Source organism: Chlorocebus sabaeus, chromosome 10 (assembly GCF_047675955.1).
Source record: "Chlorocebus sabaeus isolate Y175 chromosome 10, mChlSab1.0.hap1, whole genome shotgun sequence".
Lineage (NCBI taxonomy): Eukaryota > Metazoa > Chordata > Mammalia > Primates > Cercopithecidae > Chlorocebus > Chlorocebus sabaeus.
In genome coordinates this window covers 102,560,062-102,582,039 of record NC_132913.1, presented here as the reverse complement: position 1 = coordinate 102,582,039, position 21,978 = coordinate 102,560,062, and the positions used below count along the sequence as shown (strand labels likewise).

Sequence of the window (21,978 nt, the reverse complement as noted above, 5' to 3'; positions counted from 1 at the left end):
GCCATGTCCTAAAAAGCTTCTTGTAAATCAAATTTCTATAAATTAGATTGTATTTCACAAAAATTGCAGTAATTTGCTATGTAAAAGAAGACAATGCTGAGTTATTTTGTAAAGAGAGTAAAAAGTTAGTGACTTTAAAAAATAATTACAGTGTTTTTGAATCACCCAGTTCTAAGAAATCAGATGAGAACCATGGCAGAATTTACATGAATCATGCGCAATAGGCTAATTCAAAAGAAAATATTAATTCAGTTAGTGGAAAGCGTTTGAACTCTTGGTGCTAGAATAAATAATTCCTTACATTTAAATAGTAATTTATTTCTATTTTGTTTTGTTTTGTTGAGACGGAGTCTCGTTCTGTCACCCAGGCTGGAGTACAGTGGCGCGCTCTCAAGTCACTGCAAGCTCTACCTCCCGGGTTCACACCATTCTCCTGCCTCAGCCTCCTGAGTAGCTGGGACTACAGGCGCCCGCCACCATGCCCGGCTAATTTTTTTTTGTATTTTTAGTAGAGACGGGGTTTCACCGTGTTAGCCAGGATAGTCTCGATCTCCTGACCTCGTGATCCGCCCACCTTGGCCTCCCAAAATGCTGGGATTACAGGCATGAGTCACCACACCCGGCCAATAGTACTTTATTTCTAAAGGATTTTTTCTCAAGTCATTTGAGTTATTGATGAGATTTTATTAGATTGTTCATAAAAACAGCATAATTTTGCTCTCTTCATATTATGTGTATATTAGCTATTTATAACAGATTGGCTCCATCGTATACTGTTGGAGTTTATATGTTCGTTCATATCTTAAGTATCATGGGCCTCAGAAATAATCCATTTATATATTTGTACATATCTTAAGTAGCATGGGCTTCAGGAATATCATATAAGTAGGACAAATACTCTTAAATAGTTAATATGCTAACTAGCAACTTTCCCAGGTTCAAGTAATACTCTGCCTCAGCCACCCAAGTAGCTGGGATTACAGGCAACCTGCCACCACACCCGGCTAATTTTTGTATTTTTAGTAGAGACGGTGTTTCACCATCTTGGTCAGGCTGGTCTTGAACTCCTGACCTCGTGATCCACCGCCTCAGCCTCCCAAAGTGCTGGGATTACAGGCGTGAGCCACCAAACCTGGCCTTTTCCCCCGCTTTTGTGGAAGAAAGAGAATAACTTTGAGATGTCAGTTTAGATTTAGATGCTTTTATCCTGTTTTTTTAAATTGCTCTTGTTTTTCTTTGTTTCTCATATATGTCTTTTATGCTGAAAGATTACAATTGGCCAATAATTCATCATAATAAAAATATTTCTTGATCTCATACTGTATACCAGACACTTAGTAAGGTGGTGACTGTATTATTCATCTCACAGTTAAGAAAACTAATGGGCCGGGCGCGGTGGCTCAAGCCTGTAATCCCAGCACTTTGGGAGGCCGAGACGGGCGGATCACGAGGTCAGGAGATCGAGACCATCCTGGCTAACACAGTGAAACCCCGTCTCTACTAAAAATACAAGAAAAAATTAGCCGGGCGTGGTGGCAGGCGCCTGTAGTCCCAGCTACTCGGGAGGCTGAGGCAGGAGAATGGCGTAAACCCGGGAGGCGGAGCTTGCAGTGAGCCGAGATCGCGCCACTGCACTCCAGCCTGGGGCACAGAGCAAGACTCCGTCTCAAAAAAAAAAACAAAAAAAAACAAAAAAGAAAACTAATGCACAAAGAAATTAAGTAACTTGACCAAGATGGTACAGTTAATAAGTAGTAGTGTCAGGATTTGAAACCAAGCAGTCTAGCTCCAGAATCTGGTTTTAAGCTCATGAACTCACATTTCTTACATCTGTTAGTCAGTACTAATTTTTCACATTGCATCATTTACATTTTGTAAAAGTGAACTAAAATTAGAAACTAGGAATAGAAGCACCCCTGCTTTGTCTCCATTATGAAATCAAGAAATATGGGGAGTAGGTGCATTCCAATGTATGTATTAAGAGTTATCCTAACTATTAGTATTCAGTGCTACCTGTGTCCAACTAATTCTTCATGAATCATTGTAGCTGAAGTACCATAGAAATTAGGTCCTCTTTAATAGAGTTAAAATCACTTGTGGGCTACTGTGCTAGTGGGGCAGTAGAGAAGCGAAGATGGAACTCTAGAATCCACCTCTAGATGAAACTCAGCCGTGGTGGGTCCCTTAGTTTTCATCATTAGATCATGGGTGTGCAGGAGAGCGGGGTGCAGCCTGAAATCCTACACTCATGCCCTCGCCCTCACTTCCCTGAAAACATACCACAGGAAAAGTCAGCAGCAAGAGCGACGCCAGAACACACCTCACTCCTCTGACTTTCACAGCCCTCATCAGTGAGATGCCCCGCAGGCTCTTTCAACATGAAGTCTGTACAATAGCTCCTCTTACCAATTCAGGCACTGGAGTCATGACAGCATGCATGGATCCCACAACAACTTCTGTTCTGTAATACTGTGGGTACATTCTGTTCCCAGAGGAGCCAGGCAGGTCTGTAGGACTTGATAACTCATTTAGAACAATTATAATTAGCAACTTAAAGGATTCCCTTCATAGTGTTTTTGATTGTGGAGCATCTGGAGAAGTCTGCATTTTCAATGAGAGGGAACCAGCTGCAATCCCTGACACCAGGGGTGCTGGTCCAGATAACATACATATTCCTGACATCACCTGACTTCACTCACTCCCTTTTGTGTTGCAACAAATGGCTTAGGTAACTAGCCTCTGCAAATAATAAATCCCAGGTAAAGAAAACCTTTTAAGCCTGGCAGGCAGGCCCTAATTCTTCTCATTCAAACAGGGAAGAAATGAGCTGAGGTGCCAAGTTTGAAGTAGTTTCAATCTCTTCCAATCTCCACATGCAGCAGCTTGTCAAGAGGCAAATGCTAAAGCCAAAAAACCCTGTTTAGGAACAAGGGCCAACAAAACAGCACAAATCTCCACAAGACACACTTAGACTAAGCCAAGCTGTAACATGCAGCAAGCTTATTTTGTCTCCCTTTAATACATACATACCCATGAATGTTCAGGCAAGCCGTCCCTAATTACTATGCAACTATTTTTCAAGTACAGTAAAACCCTGACAGAATGAGATAAGTAGACTCCAAACAAAAGTAGTCATGTCAAATAAGGAGTCACACTTTTGTGAAGTTACTGAAAAACAATGTTTTTCTATTGTTCCCTAAATACCTCTAAAAGTACAATGGAAATCGTACTGTGCAAATATGACCATACATTGCATTAAGCCCCAACTATCTCAAGGCTGTCACTTTCTAACATTCCCGGGCTCTCTGTGGGTAAGAAATTCAGCCCATCTCACATTTGAAAATCAGGGCTGGTGGAAGGCAGGAGCCATCCACGAACTGAATTATATCCAGATTTATATTATCACAGAGTTATACTAAATAGCACCCATCTAGATGTTACTCAACAGCTTTGGTAAATGCAAGGATGTCCAACATTTTCGGCATGACTTTTTTTTTTGCCTCCAAAGTATACCCTTTATCTTCAGGGATACATAAAAGTAATAACAGGGATGAACATTTATTGAACGCTTTGCTATGTGTCAGACACTGGGCTGAGTACTTTGCATGCCTTAGTTAATACATCATTTCTTTGGGCCATGCAATAGGATTGTCCCTATTTTAAAGATGAGAAAATTGAGACAGAAAAATGCGTTAAGTAATTTACCAATGTTCACATGGTTATTATGTGCTGGAGCCTGGATTTTTGAACAAGATACCTGCAGACAGGTGGTTTTATTTAGGTCATGGGTGCCACCAATGGCAGTCCTGAGGTCTGGTTCATTACAGTAACTCATTTTTCTTCCTCATACCACTTATTAGCGCTATCATATATTGAGCATTGCTGTAAACATGAACTCAAGTTGTTTTTCTACTTGTTAGTAGCTCTGGGGGAAAAAATGTGAGAAGGAAGATTGAAATTGTTGATCAGCAAGTGGTTTTGTGGGATCCATGCATGTTGTCATGACTCCAGTGCCTGAATTGGTAAGAGGAGCTATTGTACAGACTTCATGTTGAAAGAGCCTGCGGGGCATCTCACTGATGAGGGCTGTGAAAGTCAGAGGAGTGAGGTGTGTTCTGGCGTCGCTTTTGCTGCTGACTTTTCCTGTGGTATGTTTTCAGGGAAGTGAGGACAAGGGCATGAGTGCAGGATTCCAGGCTGCACCCCGCTCTCCTGCACACCCATGATCTAATGATGAAAACTGAGGGACCCACAGGAAATAATTTTGTTTGCTATCTTGATTGGCTCAAAATCTACATAGGTTTTTTTTTTGTTGTTGTTGTTCTGAGAAGCTCAGGATTCATCATCATTTGTCTTTTGCTGTGGATTGCCCAATCCAGTTTCTGCATTCTCATGAGTACCAGCAACACTAGTTAGTCTTTCAGGTTGGAAACATCTGAATCATCCTTGACTACTCCCTTCCTTTACCTCCCATAACCGCTGGCATGCAAGTCAGAATCCATCTGTGCAATGTGTCCCAGAGTTACTCTGCCCTTCCATCCTTCCTGCCACCCCTTGGTTCAAGATCCCATTGTCTCATGCTTGGATTGCTTCATAGCTTTGTGACTGTGTAAATGTGCATGTGTGTGTGTGCGTGCGCGTGTGTGTGCACACCTACCTCCAACTCTTTCCATGTTTCATCATCAAATAATCTTCCTAAAATACTGTTTGAGCCCATTAGGTTTCACCTTCTCATTGTCTGACTTTCAAGACCTTCAAATTCAGGATTCTTCCAACTTTGTGTTCATGCTGTTCTGCAGTAGAATGCCTGTGCTTAAGGAGGAAGTGTCTGAATGTCCTCCACACCTCTCATTCTCACTCCTACGTTGAGGCATGTCCTTATATCTCCCCCTGAATGCCAGTTAAAAGCCAAGCTCACATCCAAGGCGTTCCCATTTAGCCTTGTCTGATCACTCAAACCCCAATCAATTTTCCTTTATATCTCTCTTGTTGAAGTATTGGCTTATAAAGGTCTTTGAGTGTTTGGTGCTTCAATCTTGACTCACTCATTGGATGGATAGTACATTAATAGCAGAAATCACGTCATACCACCGTACTCACAAGGTACTGCATGATTCCTAACAGGGAACAAAGTCGGAATGCAACAGGTCAGAATCTGATAGAATTTGGAAGACGGATATGGGGGACTGGATTACAAAATTCACCCAATGATAGTAAAAAAAACTCGATGTGAGTCTGAGATGGGTAAGGGACAAGAAGCTAGTTTGTTTTGGTTTGCTACTTACTTTTCAGATACAGGTAAATCTGACTATGGGATCAAAATAATGTCTATAATGCCCATATGGGGGGAAAGAAAATGAACGTAAAGCCCCATCACTCCTTCCCAGCTAGATCCACCTGGGAATTTCCATCACAAATATGAAAGAGTTCCAAATATGTAGGAGAGATTTTTGTGTAGGAGAATTAACCGCCTGCTTCTTCCTTAAGAAGTTTCAGAATATTTTGGAACAGCTTTTGAATTTCATGGCCAAAGACCCATCTTGTACTTCCTCCATCAGCAGATTGTAGTCAGTGACTTTTTGGGAAACATTACTGACCCTTCAAATACCAACATGGAGATAAATTCTGTGGAAGCCATAGAAACTGAGATTGGGATTTGACTGGGACCCTGTTTCCTCCAGTGTCCCGTGCAGAGCTGCCTGAAGCACACAGAAGGGAGGCAGATGTGGACACGGCTGCAGTCACTCACAGGGATGACTACAGCTCCTGCTGCCAGTGGTCCATCTCCCTCAGATCCTGGCCTGATTCTCATGCAACGTGGATGGCCACGCCCTAATTCCAGTTAACACGATGACAAGATTTCTCAACTAACGCCCTCTTAGGCTCAGTATACAGAATTGCATCAGAGAATAGGAAATATCTGAAGTACAATAAAACTTAATTTTAACAAGTAGAAAAATTAAGATTAAGGAAGGGTATTTTCTCTCCATCCTGTATCATCCCCACATTGTGTGGTCTACCTGGCAAGCTTCCCAAAGGTGATTGTCTCAGTGAAATCGGCCATACAAATGTCTCTTGGTTTTTACTCCTTTTCTCTTTCCTTCATAAGAGCAGAGGGCCTTTTGTCAGGCAAGGCCTCCTGTCAGATAGGGAGCGCTAATGCCAAGTCTATCCGATAAGTAAAGATGAATGGTTGAATATTTATAATATCTTTATAACATATATATATAATTTTTGAGATGGAGTCTCTCTCTGTCACCCAGGGTGGAGTGCAGTGGCGCGATTTCAGCTCACTGCAACCTCTGCCACCCAGGTTCAAGTGATTCTCCTGCCTCAGCCTCCTGAGTAGCTGGGGTTACAGATACTACAGGTTACATTGGCCAACATGCCTGGCTAATGTCAGATTTACCTGGATCTGAAAAGTAAATAGCAAAAACGAAACAAAACTAAGCTAAACAAAACCTTGGTATACTTAGATTAGTGCCTGCTATATGGTAAGAGCTATAAAAGTGTTGGACATTATTTTCTATACTGTATTATTTATGATACTATATATGTATAGAGTATAGCACCTATCCTTGAGTATCACGAAGATAATCTAGTATCTTGTCATCATTTGTCAGATGAGGAAACTGAGGCTCAGAAATTTTAAGAGACTTTATGGGGCCAGGTGCCATGACTCATGCCTATAATCCCAGCAGTATGGGAGGCTGAGCTGGGTGGATCACTTGAGGTCAGGAGTTTGAGACCAGCCTGGCCAACATGGTGAAACCCCAACTTTACTAAAAATACAAAAAATTAGCTGGGCCTGGGGGTGGGCACCTGTAATCCCAGCTACTTGGTAGGCTGAGGCAGGAGAATTGCTTGAACCCAGGAGGCAGAGGTTGCAGTGTGCTGAGATCACACCATTGCACTGTAGCCTGGGCAACAAGAGTGAAACTCCATCTCAAAAATGACAACAAAAATAAGAAATTTTAAGAGACATTATTAAAGTTTCACATTTATTCTTGCCATCATCACATATTCAAAGGGCGCCTGTTGCATCTATTAAGCACTAATTAAGAAAGCCATGAGCCCTCACAGCAATCAAGCCTATAAGAGAGCAATAAGTATATCAGAAACTCTTGCAATGTGAAAAATTCCACAGTGGAGGTAGGTCCAAGACAGAAGCAAAGAAGTTGGAGTCAGCAACTTTGCCTGGGACCAAGGCAAGTGCAGTACAAAATTAGAGGGTTTGAAAAAACTCAGTGATCAAGATCAATGATAGTTCAAGAGAGTATTTTACAAAATCAAAATGAATACAAAACCTTATGATGAACAAAATATCAATATTTGAAGTAAAAACAGGATCAGGGTTACCAACTTTTCTTTTTTCTTAGCTCCAATGTGGAGTTCGGTGCTAAGACTTAGCATGAGTCTTGAAGAATGAGTAGGAGTTTGTCAGTTAGATAACCAGTGTCGTTCCATTTCTTCCAGAAAGCAGCTTATGTGAGTGAGGACACAGAATGTGAAAGAGTTAGATGTGCCAGGAATTTGGAATCTCTTTTGCCTGAAAGAGGAAGATGCTTGTTGAGTACTGAGAGATAAGGCTGTTTGGTCCAAACCAAAAGTATTAGACTTTGTTTCTATTTTTTGAGACAGTCTTGCACTGTCGCCCAGACTGGAGCACAATGGTGTGATGTCGGCTCACTACAACTTCTACCTCCCGGGTTCAAGCAATTCTCCTGTCTCAGCCTCCCAAGGAGCTGGGACTACAGGTGCACACTATCATGCCCAGCTAATTTTTGTATTTTTAGTAGAGACAGGGTTTCACCATGTTGGCCAGGCTGTTCTCAAACTCCTGACCTCAAGTGATCCACCCACCTCAGCCTCCCAAAGTGTTGGGGGGGGATTACAGGTGTGAGCCATCGCACCAGGCCTAGATTTTATTTTAAAGGTGATGAGAAGCCATTGGATTTTTTTTAACTAAATTAGTTTTATTTTAAAATGTTTAGAGGTTTCTCTGACTCTAGATATACATGCTCATTATTAAAAATTAAATAATGAGATATGAGTGGTATATTGTAAAAAACGGAAGTCCTGCGTAATCTCACCCGCTAAAGAGAACCGTTGTTAACATTTCAGTGTACATTTGCTAGGACTTTTTTCTATGCATGTACCAAATACTCGCAAATACACACACATAGGCACACACGCACATACATGTATACAAACAAATACAACAGGACCATTGGGACTAGACAATAGTTTAGAAGGTGTTCTGCAGCTGTGTGGGAGATAGTTTTAATGAGTAGGAGCTGGTGGCTGGATTGGGAATTCTGGTGTTAAGACTTCCACTTCAGTCTTCTTTTTCATGATCTCTTGATTGCCCAAGAGAAATAGTAACCGAGGCTAAAAGAAATCTGTGTACTTCTCTATCAGAGCTAGCTATTTCCTTAGGCTTTTTAAACACCCCATTCTTCAATCCTCCATTTTCTTTTCAGATTTTTAAAATCCAGATTTCTTTTAAAAATAGAGAATTACTCTTTATACTATGAAGGTTTTCAATGCAAGGTTAGCCATAACCCTCTAATTTCATACTGTCCAAAATAAGATTTACACAGTTTAGGAGAAATTTGGGAAGTGAAAATGGAGCTAACTAAGGAGAAAATAATACAGAAATCACATGCTATTACCAATATTTTTCTTTTGTCTTTTCTCTATTTTGGAGATTGACAAACATATGTACCCAGCTACTCTACCTCAATCAAAATGATCTAAGTACGTCTGCTGAAATAGAGAGATGGCAGAGTATTACCCTAGGCTTTCTGATTTGGCATCTGGAGGTGGAGGTGGTGGAGTTGGAGGTGGTGGTGAGTGGGATGGTGTTGAGGACCAGAGAGTTTAAATTTTGAAGAACTCGCCAGGTGATTCTTATTCTACTTCAAGTTTGTGAGCTACTTTTTCCTTTCTTTTCAACTTAAAAATAATTTTAGATCAGTGTGCATTTTTGACTTGCTCATCACTGTGAAAACAAACCAGAGAATGGATTTAATTCTTTGAATAATCACAGAGAAGAACTTGCTTTCACCTGAGTTAGCTTGCAGGCTTTCATTGGCTGCCAGCATCCTATCCTTCTTTTCAGCATTCAGTCTTTCACTGTGATCCTCAGGATATCAGAAGTCTCACACCTTTCTTCATGTCTTATATTGAAGACACATTTTTAGGACAGCTGAGAAGAGGAGCAAACCTCCTCTCAGAGAGTCCTGTTGGAGCAGTGTCTAAGGAAGGACGTGTTCACAATTTCCTGAATTGGTGTTTTTCCAAGATGACTTCATTGATGAGTTACATGCCCAGGGAACCCAGGTCCACGCAAACAAGCGCTTCCCACTCTAGCTTTATAACACTGCACTTCTGGCTTCATATCAAAAGAATGAGAAATGTCAAAATCTTTTCATTATTTTGAAATTGCTGCCCTATGTGGAGATGGTAAAAAAAAGATGCTTCTGGAGATTTATATTCTACAAGGATGTGCCTAGGGCTGTAAAGAGCAGGACTGTGTTCTGACCTCAAGTTGCTTACAATCGAATTGTAAAGTGAAGAAACACACAAGATAGATTACGGGCCATAATATATTTTTAAAAACAAAAAGTTAAATGTAATTAAAGTAAAAATGTTAAGTATAGATCTTGGCACAGTACTTTGCACATAATGGGAACTCAAATATTTATTAATAGTGACATATCACAATTGTGCAAATAGGAAAATAAATATTAAGTAGGCAGCATTGGCAATGAAAACTACTGGATGTTTAGAAAGGAAAAGATTGCTGTGAATTAGGGTAATCAAGAATTACTGCAGGATTAAATTCAGCTTGGAAGAAAAAAGGTCAATATGCAAAAAGAGGAAGTGGCTTTCAAGAGGCGGAAGTGGCATGATCAAGATCTTGGAGGCAGAGCTTCTCAGGCATAACTGGCTAAAAATAGGTAGATTAGTCTAGCCAAAGTGTTTTGCTTGAGAGTAGACTGGGAAACAGAGGGAGACACGATCTCTACAAAAAAAATAAAAATAAAAAATTAGTCATATGTGGTGGTATGTGCCTGTGGTACCAGCTACTTGGGAGGCAGAGTTGGGAAGATCACTTGAATCTGGGAGGTCGAGGCTGCAGTGAGCCATGATTGTGCCACTGCATTCCAGGCCTGGGCAAGAGAAAGTAAGACCCTGTTTCTAAAAAAGAAAAGAAAAGAAAAAAAGATCAATTTGAGTGGGGTTTCATCATATAGGGTTTTGAATACTAGACTAGGAGTCTAGATTTTATCCTGTAGTAATGGAAACATTGGAAGTCTGTGAAGAGTTATTTAATTTTGTGTTTTCCAGCGTGGGAGGTAAACTAAAGGAAGTTTGTGAAGTTTTCCACCATAATTGTTTATATCCATCCAGATGTTTACATCATAGGCTGTATTAGTTATCTATTGCTCTATAACAACTTGCCCCTCAAAATTTAGTGGCAACAACAATAAAGAAATATTCGTCATCCTCCATTTTCTAGGGGTCAGATTTTTTTTTTTTTTTTTTTTTTTTTTGAGACAAAGTCTCGCTCTGTCACCAGGCTGGAGTACAGTGGTGTGATCTTGGCTCACTGCAACCTCCACTTCCTGTGTTCAAGCGATTCTCCTGCCTCAGCCTCCCCAGTAGCTGGGATTACAGGCATGCGCCACCATGCCCAGCTAATTTTTGTATTTTTAGTAAAGATGGGTTTTCACCATGATGGCCAGGATGGTCTCGATCTCTTGACCTTGTGATCCGCCCGCCTTGGCCTCCCAAAGTGCTGGGATTACAGGCGTGAGCCACCGCGCCCAGCCAGGGTCAGAAATTAAAGAGTGACTTAGCCACATGGCTTTGCCTTGGTGTGTCTCATGAGTTTGCAGTCAGGATTTGGGCTAGGACGTCAGTCATCCAACAACTCAAGTAGGGCTGGAAGATCTGTTTCCAAGGTGGATAGCTCACGTGGCTGATGCATTGGCACTGACAGTTGGTGGGAGGCCTCAGCTTCTCCCCTACTGGGCCTTGAGGCTACTTGAGTGTCCTCAAGACAGGGTGACTGGCTTTCCCCAGAGCAAGCAATCCAAGATAGGCAGAAACTATCCTTTTTCTGTCCTGTCCTTAAATGCCTTAGAGCATCACACTGCCCCATTCTATTCATGAGAATAAGCGCTCCAGCCTGATTCATATTTAAGGGAATTAGGCTCCACCTTTTGAAAGGAAAAGTGCCAAAGATTCTGTGGACACATTTTAAAACCACCACACAGTCTAATAAGATTCAATGGTGCAATGACAAAGGGCATAAACATGCTTGCAGTATTCAGCCCCATCATGGCAGTGTCCTTATCTGCTTTGGGCCACACTGAATTCCTAGTACCCAGCAGGGCCTGCAAGTTGAGGCACTCATTAAATGCTTTTGAGCTATTACTATTTTACAGATGGAGACATTTACTTTCAAAGATTTTAGTGACAGGCCTCACTAAGTGTTGAAGCAAGATTTAATTTGTTCTTGCTTCCCATATCCTCTTTCTACTCTCTATGCTATCTGTCAAACAGAGTCACTCATGTCTGTAGAGATGCTCACCTTGCTGTTGGCACAGCTAACAGAATTACTCTCTGGAATATTGCCTGGCACTTAGTCACCCAACAAATATTTGTTGAACAAATGAATGCATTTGGTGCAACAATAATTGAAGGCTGGAAGTTTAAAGAAATCTGTTCAAATTTACTTACGAGTCAGTGGAAAAAGGGAATACAATCCGGAGTGGTTGCCTTTTGTGCAGGTTATTATTTTGTTATGTTTGCTGAAAGGGCACCATGTTCAAAGGGCAGAAGTTAGATATTCTGAATATAGAAGAGATGGAACTCCTGGAGTTTGAGAAGCTTTTTGATAACCACACAGAAGGATTCTATGGCAAATGAACTTCCTATTGTTGAATCATTGTTTTGAACATAGTCTTTTCAAGAGTGGTAATATCGTAGGGGGTGTGGGGGCTGGGATAAGTGTGGATCAGCTGGAATTCCTCCCATTTGAGTAGTGTTGTACTTTGACATTTAACCCACAAAGAGAAACAAATGAATTATGATGCCACATGGCATACCTAAACTTTCATACACCTCTCTACACAGCTGTAACATGGTTTATTCTGGAAAAATTTTGGACCAAAATTGAACCTAACTCCTGTGAAAACTTCACTTACCTCCACTGAATCCTGTTAGCTTTGATTAGCTGTTTTTAGGTTTTATGATAAGCAGAGCTCTGAAAATCAGGAAAAAAAATTATAGAACTTTATTAAGCACATTACATTCCTTTCAGAGACATATCCAAGAACTGAAATGTAAGGTCTTTATTTTGTTGATTTATCTTTGGTTTTATGTGGAAATTTGGCATTAAATATATAATCCAGAAGGTATATAACAGGGACCAGTGTATTTCATAGGCAGGTTTAGCTTTAGGGATTTTATGGAATTTGTTAACATTAGGTAGTATTAACGTAGCCAAACTTCCAGAACAATAAGCAATCAGTTTTTCTGCAATGTTAGTGCAAAGAGTATTAAATTTTAGCTCAAATAAAACTGAAAGCAAATGAACAAGAGTGGAATTAGGTTAATCATAAGCTTTAGGAAGGTTGCTCAATGTATTACAGCCATGATTGTAGTCCTTGCTTTTGTTACATCGATTTCTAGCACCTAGATGTGCATACCCCAAAACACTCAGCTATTTGTTAAGCAAATATTTATTTATTATAGCATCATATGGAATCTAAAGGAAAAGAACACAGGATTCTTAGATAAAAACATGGATAATCAGGTTACAGTAACTGTAAAGTCCATAATCTATTACTTTCAAGTGTGATAATAATCAAGTGTGATAGCAAAAACAAAGAACCATCAATGCACTAAGATTTTTAGAAAAAAAAAAAAAGCAAGATTTTTGGAGGCTAGAGAAGTCAGATAAAGCTTAATAGCAAAAATAGGACTTAAGCTGTGTCCTTAAAAAAAACTAATAGGATACTTGGATTTGCATGGATAAGAGTGGGGAGTTTTGTAAGGAAAGGAAGAGAATGAACAATTCTGTGAAGGTGAGAACAAAGGGTTTTATGTTGCTTCAGGGAACTTTCTCTGAACCTCTATACTAGGTTAGTTTTCACTCCTACACCAGCCCTTCTTTATAACTGTAATTGACTAAGTATGCATTTATTTGATGTTTGTGCCTCTGGTCTTCCCTTCATAGGATCTATACCTAAGTCTGTTTTTCCCACCAAATACAAGCAGTGCTTAGCATATCAGATACTTAACAGATAAGGAAATGCCCCCTTTTTCCAAAATTCCATTAGATTCTGCTGGGAAATGAGTTTGAATCTGTAAAACTGGACCAAGAGACCCAAAGTCGTAAATACCAGGGTGAAGATATAGGAATATCTTTATCCCATAAGCAATGAAGAATGACCCATGGCAATAAAAATATGGAGTTTTGTGCATATTAATCAGATAGTGTCAGAAGGCTAGATCAGGGCAAGGAAAGGCTGGAGCAAGAAAAAGAATTATGCAGTTATTGAAATTATAATATAAAAAGTAGTGGGTACTCTCACTAATAAAATTGGAGAAACAAAAATGGAGAAGAATGAGTAAGTCTTAAAGATACTGGGAAGAGAGAGTAGTAGAATATGGTGGAGACTGGATCTGGGGGACAAAGGAATGCTTTGAAATAAAAGCACTCTCCTGGCTTTTGATTTGGGAGTGTGAGAAAACAGAATAGTGACAATAATGATTTCTTTTATGTAACTTGTCTTTCAATTCTTGTACCAAACCTGAGAGATTAATTACTGTGATTTCCATTTCCAGATGAGAAAAATCAAAACTCAGAGAAGCAAGTAAAACCTAATGATCAAACCCTGGGCCTTTGATCAGGGTACTCAATTCGAGTCTCACCTTGACTTTTGTGTCACTGGGAAGTTAATTCTTCTGTGCCTCAGTTGGGGATAATCAAAGAATCTACTTCATAGCATTGTTGGGGTATAAAATAAGAGAATAAAACTAATAAAATAGCATGTAATAAGATAATTTGTGGTATCACACAAAGGGATGCCTGCAGTCTATAGATGCACATAGCAAGGGCTCAATAAAAGATTACTATGAGTAGGTAACTTGCCCGAGATTAAACAGCTAGTAAATGGCAGAGCTTCCTATTTGAACCCAGGTCTTCTGGTGTCTTTGTTATACACATTGTTATGCGTGTCCGTGTGAAGAGACCACCAAACAGGCTTTGTGTGAGCAATAAAGCTTTTTAATCACCTGGGTGCAGGCAGATTGAGTTCAAAAAAGGAGTCAGCAAAGGGAGATAGGGGTGAGGCAGTTTTATAGGATTGGGTAAGTAGTGGAAAATTATAGTCAAAATTACAATCTCTTGCAGGCAGGGGCAGGGGTCACTGAGGTGCTCATTGCGGTAGCTTTTGAGCCAGGAGAAGGAATTTCACAAGGTAATGTCATCAGTTAAGGCAGGAGTTGACCATTTTCACTTCTTCTGTGGTTCTTCAGTTGCCTCAGGCCATCTGGATGTAAATATATGTCCAGGCTTGGGCTCAGAGGCCTGACACTCCTGTCTTCTTATATTAACAAGAAAAACAAAACAAAATAGTGGTGAAGTGTTGGGGCAGTGAAACTTTTGGGGGGTAGTATGGAGAGATAATGGGTGAGGTCTCTCAGGGCTGCTTCGAGTGGGATGAGGGGAGGCGTGGGAACCTAGAATGGGAGAGATTCACCTGAAGAAAGGTTTTGGGGTGAGGGGTGATACTGTGGGGTTGTTAGAATGAGCATTTGTCATGTAGAATGATTGGTGGTGGCCTGGATGCAGTTTTGTATGAATTGAGAAACTAAACGGAAGACACAAGGTCCGAATAAGAGAAGGAGAAAAATAGGTATTAAAGGACCAAGAACTGGGAGGACCCAGGACATCCAATTAAAGAGTGCCTAAGGAGGTTCAGTGTGATTATTTGCTTGGTTGGTGAGTTTTGGGGTTCTATCCTTGAGTTTTTTTTTATGTGGTTATATGCCAGGCCAGATTGATTTAGGTAAAAACAACATTCTTCATTTAAAAATGTACAGAGTCTTCCTTTTTCAGCAGTAAGTTGAGGCCTATTCCTGTCTTCTTATATTAATAATAAACAGAACAAAACAAAATAGTCGTAAAGTGTTGGTGTCATGAGGGGACAGGAAGCTGTTCAGTCCTATTTGCAAATTGATTTTGGGGAATAAGGAAAACTAGTGTACATGTACCTGTCTAACTGATAGGTAGACACATGTAGGTGGAGGAGCCACAGAGGAAGAAGAGAACTTTGTAAGGCAGAACTGGAAATGTAAAGTGAAAAGATGAGAGGGAGCACCAAAAGAGATGTCTTGCACTCAGACTCTTAGGGATTTAGTGAGAGCAGCAGCTGTTAGAGGTTGTAATGGGGATTGATGGGGCAACTGGGTAGAGGGGGTGGTTCAATTTTTATGGTATATTAGAAAGCGCATAGTGTCTATAAGTAACCTTTCACTGCTATTCATGGGACTGAGTATAAGCAAGCAAGAGGAGGGGTTAGGAGGAGAGTCTGAAGAACAAGGGGAAAGTAGCCAAGGGTGGAGTGAAATGCAGGGCAAATGTCTTAAAGGAAATGAGAGGTTCTAAGAGGCAGGCTAGTGGCTTGTGACCTACATGGAAGAGATTATGAAAGGATGATAGAATGGCATGAGCTTGTGAGGTTGGAAGGAGGTATTTTCCTTGGTCTAAGACCATTTGCCTTGAGTGGGAAGGGATCGATAGGTGGAAAACTTCAGTGGGAGAGAAAGTAGGAGTGACTAATGAGGAGAAAAACTGGCCATGAGGGACAGAAGTTCTAACGCTAGCTGTTTCTTTAGCTACCTTAGCATAAGTGTTGCCCTGAGCAATGGGATCTGAGGCCTTTTGATGGCCTTTGCAGTGAAGGACTCCAGGTTCCTTTGGAAGTAAAGCAGCCTTGAGAAGGGTTTTTAATTAAAGAGGCATTAATGATGGAGGACCCTTGCATAGTGAGGAAACCTCTTTCAGCCCATATAACAGCATGGTGGTGCAGGATATGGAAGGCATATTTAGAGTCAGTGTAAATATTGACATGCAATTCTTCTGCAAGAGTGAAGGCCTGAGTTAAGGCAGTGAGTTCAGCTTGCTGAGAGGTAGTGGAGGGGGCAGAGTGTTAGCCTCAATGATAGATGTGGAAGATACTATAGCAGAAAATATATGCATCAGGTGTGAGGAAGAAAATAGATTTTGAAAGTTATGAGAACTATAGAAAGTGAGTTGAGCATAGTTTGTGATTTTGAGGGCCTCTAAAAGTATTAAAGCAGTGGCAGCTGCTGCACGCAGACATGAGGGCCAGCCTAAAACAGTAAGGTCAAGTTGTTTGGATAAAAAGACTATAGGGCACAGTCCTGGTTCTTGTGTAAGAGTTCTGACCACATAGCTCTGCACTTTGGCTGTGTGTAATGAAAAAGGGTTGGGATGAGTTAGGGAGAGCTAGTGTGAGAGCAGCTTCTCAGACTGTTTTAAGGAACAGAAAGGGAAGTGGGGAAAGGATTTAGGATTTATGTAGGTTTCCTGTTGTGACTTTATATAATGATTTAGTTGGGATGGCAAAACCAGGTATTGAGAGGTGAAAGTACCTAACCATGCCTAGGAAGGAAAGGAGTTGTTGCTTTGTACAAGGGGTTGGGGTTTGGGAGATTAGCCGGACATGATCAGCAAGGAGAGCATGTGTATTTTCATGAAGAATTATGTTGAGATAGGTAACAGATGAGGAAGAAATTTGGGCTTTGGAGGGGGATATGTGATATCCCTTTGAGAATAGATGTTGGAGGAGCAGGAGGGTGTCCTGTTGGGAAGATTTGTATGAGGGGCTATAAAGTAGAAGATCATCAAAATATTGAATAAGGTGAGAAGTAGATGGATGGAAAGAAAGTAAATCATGAGAAAGGGCTTGACTGAAGTAACGGGGGCTGTCCCTGGAGCCTTGTGGAAGTACAGCCCAGGTAATTTGCTAAGCCTGATGGGTGTCAGGGTCAGTCCAAGTGAAAACAAAGAGAGGCTGGGATAAAGGGTGCAAAGGAATAGTAAAGGGAGCATGTTTGAGATCCAGAACAGAATAATGGGTTGTGGAGGGAGGTATTGAGGATAGGAGAGTATATGGGTTTGGCACCATGGTGTGGATAGGCAAGACAATTGGGTTGATAAGGTGAAAATCCTGGACCAGCCTGTAAGACTTGTCCGGTTTTTGGACAGGTAGGATAGGAGGGTTGTAAGGAGAATTTGTAGGCTTTAAGAGGCCATGTTGTAACAGGTGGGTGATAACAGGTTTTAACCCTTTTAAAGCCTGCTGTGGGATGGGGTATTAGCATTGAGTGGGGTAAGGGTGATTAGGTTTTAATGGAATGGTAATGGGCATGTGATTGGTTACCAGGGAGGGAGTAGAGGTGTCCAATACTTGTGAGTTAAGGTGGGGGGATACAAGAGGAAGACATGAAGGAGGCTTTGGGTTGGGGAGAAGGGTGGCAATTAGATGTGGCTATAGTCCAGGAATAGTCAGAGTAGCAGATAATTTTGTTAAAACATTTCCATCTAATAAGGGAACTGGTCAGGTGGAGATAACTAAAAAGGAGTGCATAAAAGAATATTGTCCAAGTTGGCACCAGAGTTGGGGAGTTTTAAGGGGTCTAGCAGCCTGACTATCAATACCCACAACAGTTATGGAGGCAAGAGAAACAGGCCCTTGAAAAGAAGGTAATGTGGAATTGGTAGCCTCCGTATTGATTAAGAAGGGGACAGACTTACCCTCCACTGTAAAAGTTGCTGAAAGCATCTGTGATGGAACAGGAGCCTTCTGAGGCAATCAGGCAGCATCAGTCTTCAGGCACTAAGCTTAGAAGATCTGTGAAGGAGTCAGTCAGAGAGCTTTGGGCCAGCATTCCAGGGGCTCTGGGAGTGGCTGCTGGGCAAGCTGGACAGTCTGATTTTCAGTGGGGTCCCACAGAGATGGGACACGGCTTAGGAGGAATCCTGGGCTGCAGGCATTCCTTGGCCCAGTGGCCAGATTTCCGGCACTTGAAGCAAGATCCTGGGGGAGGAGGTCCTAGAGGAACACCTGGCCACTGCAGTTTAGGCATTTTGAAGTTCTTGTGTGCTAGAGATGTGGCTGGAGTTTCTCTCACAGTGGAGGCAAGTAATTGCAACTCAGAAATACGTTGCTACTTGGCTGCCTGTTCTCTATTATTGTACACCTTGAAGGCGAAGTTAATTAAGTCCTGTTGTGGGGTTTGAGGGCCGGAATTTAATTTTTGGAGATTTTTCTAATGTCAGGAGTGGATTGGGTAATAAAATGCACATTGAGAATAAGACGGCCTTCTGGCCCCTCTGGGTCTAGAGCAGTAAAGCATCTAAGGGTTGTTGCCAAATGAGTCATAAACTGGGCTAGGTTTTTATATTTGATGAAAAAGAGCCTAAACACTAACTGATTTGGGAAAGGTTGGCTAAAGAAAAAGGAGCATTAACCTTGATTTCCCCTACAGCTCCAGCCACCTCTGTAAGAGGAAATTATTGGGCAGGTTAGGGAGGGCTAGTTCCAGAATGAAACTGTAAGCCAGAGCAGGTGTGAGGAGGGGAGGTGATAGAAGGATTATAGGGTTGGGAGCTGAGGAAGAATTGGGACCTGGCTCATCCTGGCAAGGAGCAGCCTGGGGAGGAGGGGACAGGTCAGATGGGCCCATAGAAAAGGAGGATTCAGATGACTCAGAGCTTAGGGTGGAGACTGAAGGAACAGACAGGAGAGAAAGAAGAAAGATTTGGGACGAGTTGCATCGGGAGCAGAAACTAGGGGAGGGACCAATGTGTAAAAGAATGCCTGGACGTCAGGCACTGCAAACCATTTGCCCATTTTTCGACAAAATTATCTAGATCTTGTAGAATAGAGAATTCAAAAGTGCCATTTTCTGGCCATTTAGAACAATTGTTGATTTGTATTGGGGCCAAGCAGTGTTGCAGAAGAAGAGACGCTTAGGTTTTAGGTCAGGCAAGAGTTAAAGAGGTTTTAAGTTTTTTAGAACACAGGCTAAGGGAGAAGAAGGAGGAATGGAGGGTGGAAGATTGCCCATAGTAAAAAGGTAAGTCTAGAGAAAAGAGAGGGTAGAGACACGGAGAGTTGGGAGTGGTACTTGCCACTAAGGTGAAGGATCAAGGCAGGCATCCCTGCGATGATCGGACATCTCTGAAATGTGGGTGAATAATCAGGCAGGCATCCCCTCAGTGATTAGACACCAAGGAAAGACTGTCTTCTCAAGTCCATGACCGGCACTGGAGTTTTGAGTTCATGGATAAGACGCATCTCCTCTACTCTACCAGAAAGGGAAAGGAACCAAAATTAAGGAAGGGAGAGATTGAAGGGTGGAGGGATAGTGAAAGAGGTTGGAGGAGAGAATAAAAAAGAGGCCACTTACCCGATTTTAAATTGGTGAGATGTTCCTTGGGCGGGTCTGAGGACCCGAGATCATAGGTGGTTCTCCTCACGGAGTAGTGCAAGGACAGGGGACCGGTCTCCCAAAGGAGTCCTCTTGTCTCGGGTCTTTGGCAGCAAATGTCACGCGCGTCCATGTGAAGAGACCACGAAACAGGCTTCGTGTGAGCAATAAAGCTTTTTTGATTACCTGTATACAGGTGGGCTGAGTCTGAAAAGAGAGTCAGCAAAGGGAGTTAGGGGTGGGGCAGTTTTATGGGATTTCGGTAGGTAGTGGGAAATTACAGTCAAAGGGGGTTGTTCTCTTGTGGGCAGGGGTGGGGGTCACAAGGTGCTCAGTGGGAGAGCTTCTGATCCAGGAGAAGAAATTTCACAAGGTAATGTCATCAGTTAAGGCACGAGCTGGCCATTTTCACTTCTTTTGTGGTTCTTCAGTTGCCTCAGGCCATCTGGATGTATAAGTGCAGGCTTGGGCTCAGACGCCTGACACATATCATGTTGCTACTAGAGGTAAAAAGTCACAGGAGTAGAACTGAACTATTAGTTGCTTGTTAGCCAAAGAACCCCACTTGTTTATTGCAGTTCATGCTTTAAAAAACTGGTCTGATGTTTGGAGGAAAAAGGGAAATCAATGGTTCTTATATTAGTTCTGCTAATCTAAATTATCCTAAGATTTGAGAAGGGAAACATTGTTCTTTGGTTGCTATACCTATGTACTGAATCATATATGTGATTCAGTAAGAGAATCAATGCTAAGAGAAACAATGGATAAAAGTCCTCTGAATGCTAAGTTAGTCCTAAAATCTTTAGCGACCTCCACTGCTAATGACTTTGTTTCTTTTTGAACTTTAAAAGACAGGGCACTAAAGATGTTTCATAGAACCAACATTTGAAAGAATTCTGCTCCCTGCAGTAGGAACCAGATAGCAATCACACGGAAGTAAATTGATGAGAAAATGGTTTCTGAGAGCAGAAATATTCAGAGGCTTTTGGGCCTGTGCACTATCAGTAAAATGTAGCTCTTGTTTTATTATTATATCCTTGCTAGTAAAGGTCTAGATTTTTTGTGAATGTAGCAGTTCCTAGTAGTTTTAGCCTAGTAATGCTTTTCCTTTTGACATGTTTTTTTTTTTCCCCATTCTTAGAAGAAGGAATATGAATCTCATGAAACCGTAAGCAAGGAAAGATTATATAGTTTATGAAAAACAGCATAAATAAGGCCTGGGGAAAAGAATAAAGCAAAACTTGAGCCATAGCTAAAACTAATTCAGCAAAAAGTAGGTGTTAATCTACTTTAGTTATTGCTATCTTGTTTCCTAGATCCCATATTATCTCCAGGAGAATGTTCTGACCACAATTTTATCCTTTCTATTTAAAAATTTCCTAAACTCTCCCTGCTCTTTCAATGTGCCTGGCATTTAGCAGATGTTCAATAAATATTTATTAAATGGAGGGAGGGAGGGAGGGGTGGATGGATGGACATATATGAATGATATATATGAATGATTAATGGAATAGTTAAATCAAGGAATCAATAAAGTTTCCAAAAAATATTAACCCTTTTGTGCTACTAAAACTCATTCCGGGAGCCACTGTGTCACATCACTAACATAATTCAGCATTACTAATGACAACTACACGATCATAACCAGGAATTAGCAGTCTTTTCTCCAAGAACAGGTGTCTCCATTCTTGTTTCCTCTTCCTTAATGAAATCAAGTTTTCCTCTTCCCATTTATTACAATTCTAGTTTGAGCTGATGACAAATAATGTCAAACTAAGCCTCTGACAGCTTTGTTTCCAATCTCCCCATCAACTCTTGAAAAATGAATCAAATCCAGCTCACTTCCACCTATTGCAATCTAATAGCTTTTCATTACATTAGACTAACCTAACTGTAATACCTAAAGAAAAATAATCAAGGAAGTGTGGGTATATTACACATTTTCAACACATTTAATACTAAATCCTTTATCTTCCCTTTTTCCCCAAACTGGTCATTGCCTAATGTGGGAAATGAATTCGTCTTCTACCAAGTTGTTCAAAACAATAAGATGGCAGCCATTTTTCCCCTCATGTCCGCATCCTTTAGTCACTAAGTTCTGTTGATTTGTCCTTCCAAATGTCTCTTGAAACCCTCTGTCTCCATTTCTGCTATAATTGCCTTAGTTCAGATCTTCATTATATTATCCCATTTCCATGCATATGTTCTAGCTCCTTCAGTTGATCTTATATATTAATACTGGTTATTTTCCTAAACATAAATCTGTACATGCCATTTTCTCTGCTTAATATTCTTCTGACTCAACATTACATTCAGGATAAAATCTAGACTCTATTGTGTGGCACCTAAGATTTTTCATGACCTCACTCTTCAGAGCCATCTCTTACACAGCCCCCTCTCCATCACTCATTGCCACAAACTTCACACTCTAGC

At 41.1% G+C, this 21,978-nt stretch overlaps 1 protein-coding gene across 1 annotated transcript in view; it reads left to right on the top strand.

Annotated features, from left to right (window-relative positions):
• The window catches only part of ABCA12 (ATP binding cassette subfamily A member 12), a 208,128-nt gene that overhangs the window by 25,960 nt on the left and 160,190 nt on the right, over positions 1–21,978 (top strand). The gene's annotated exons all lie outside the window — the stretch shown is intronic.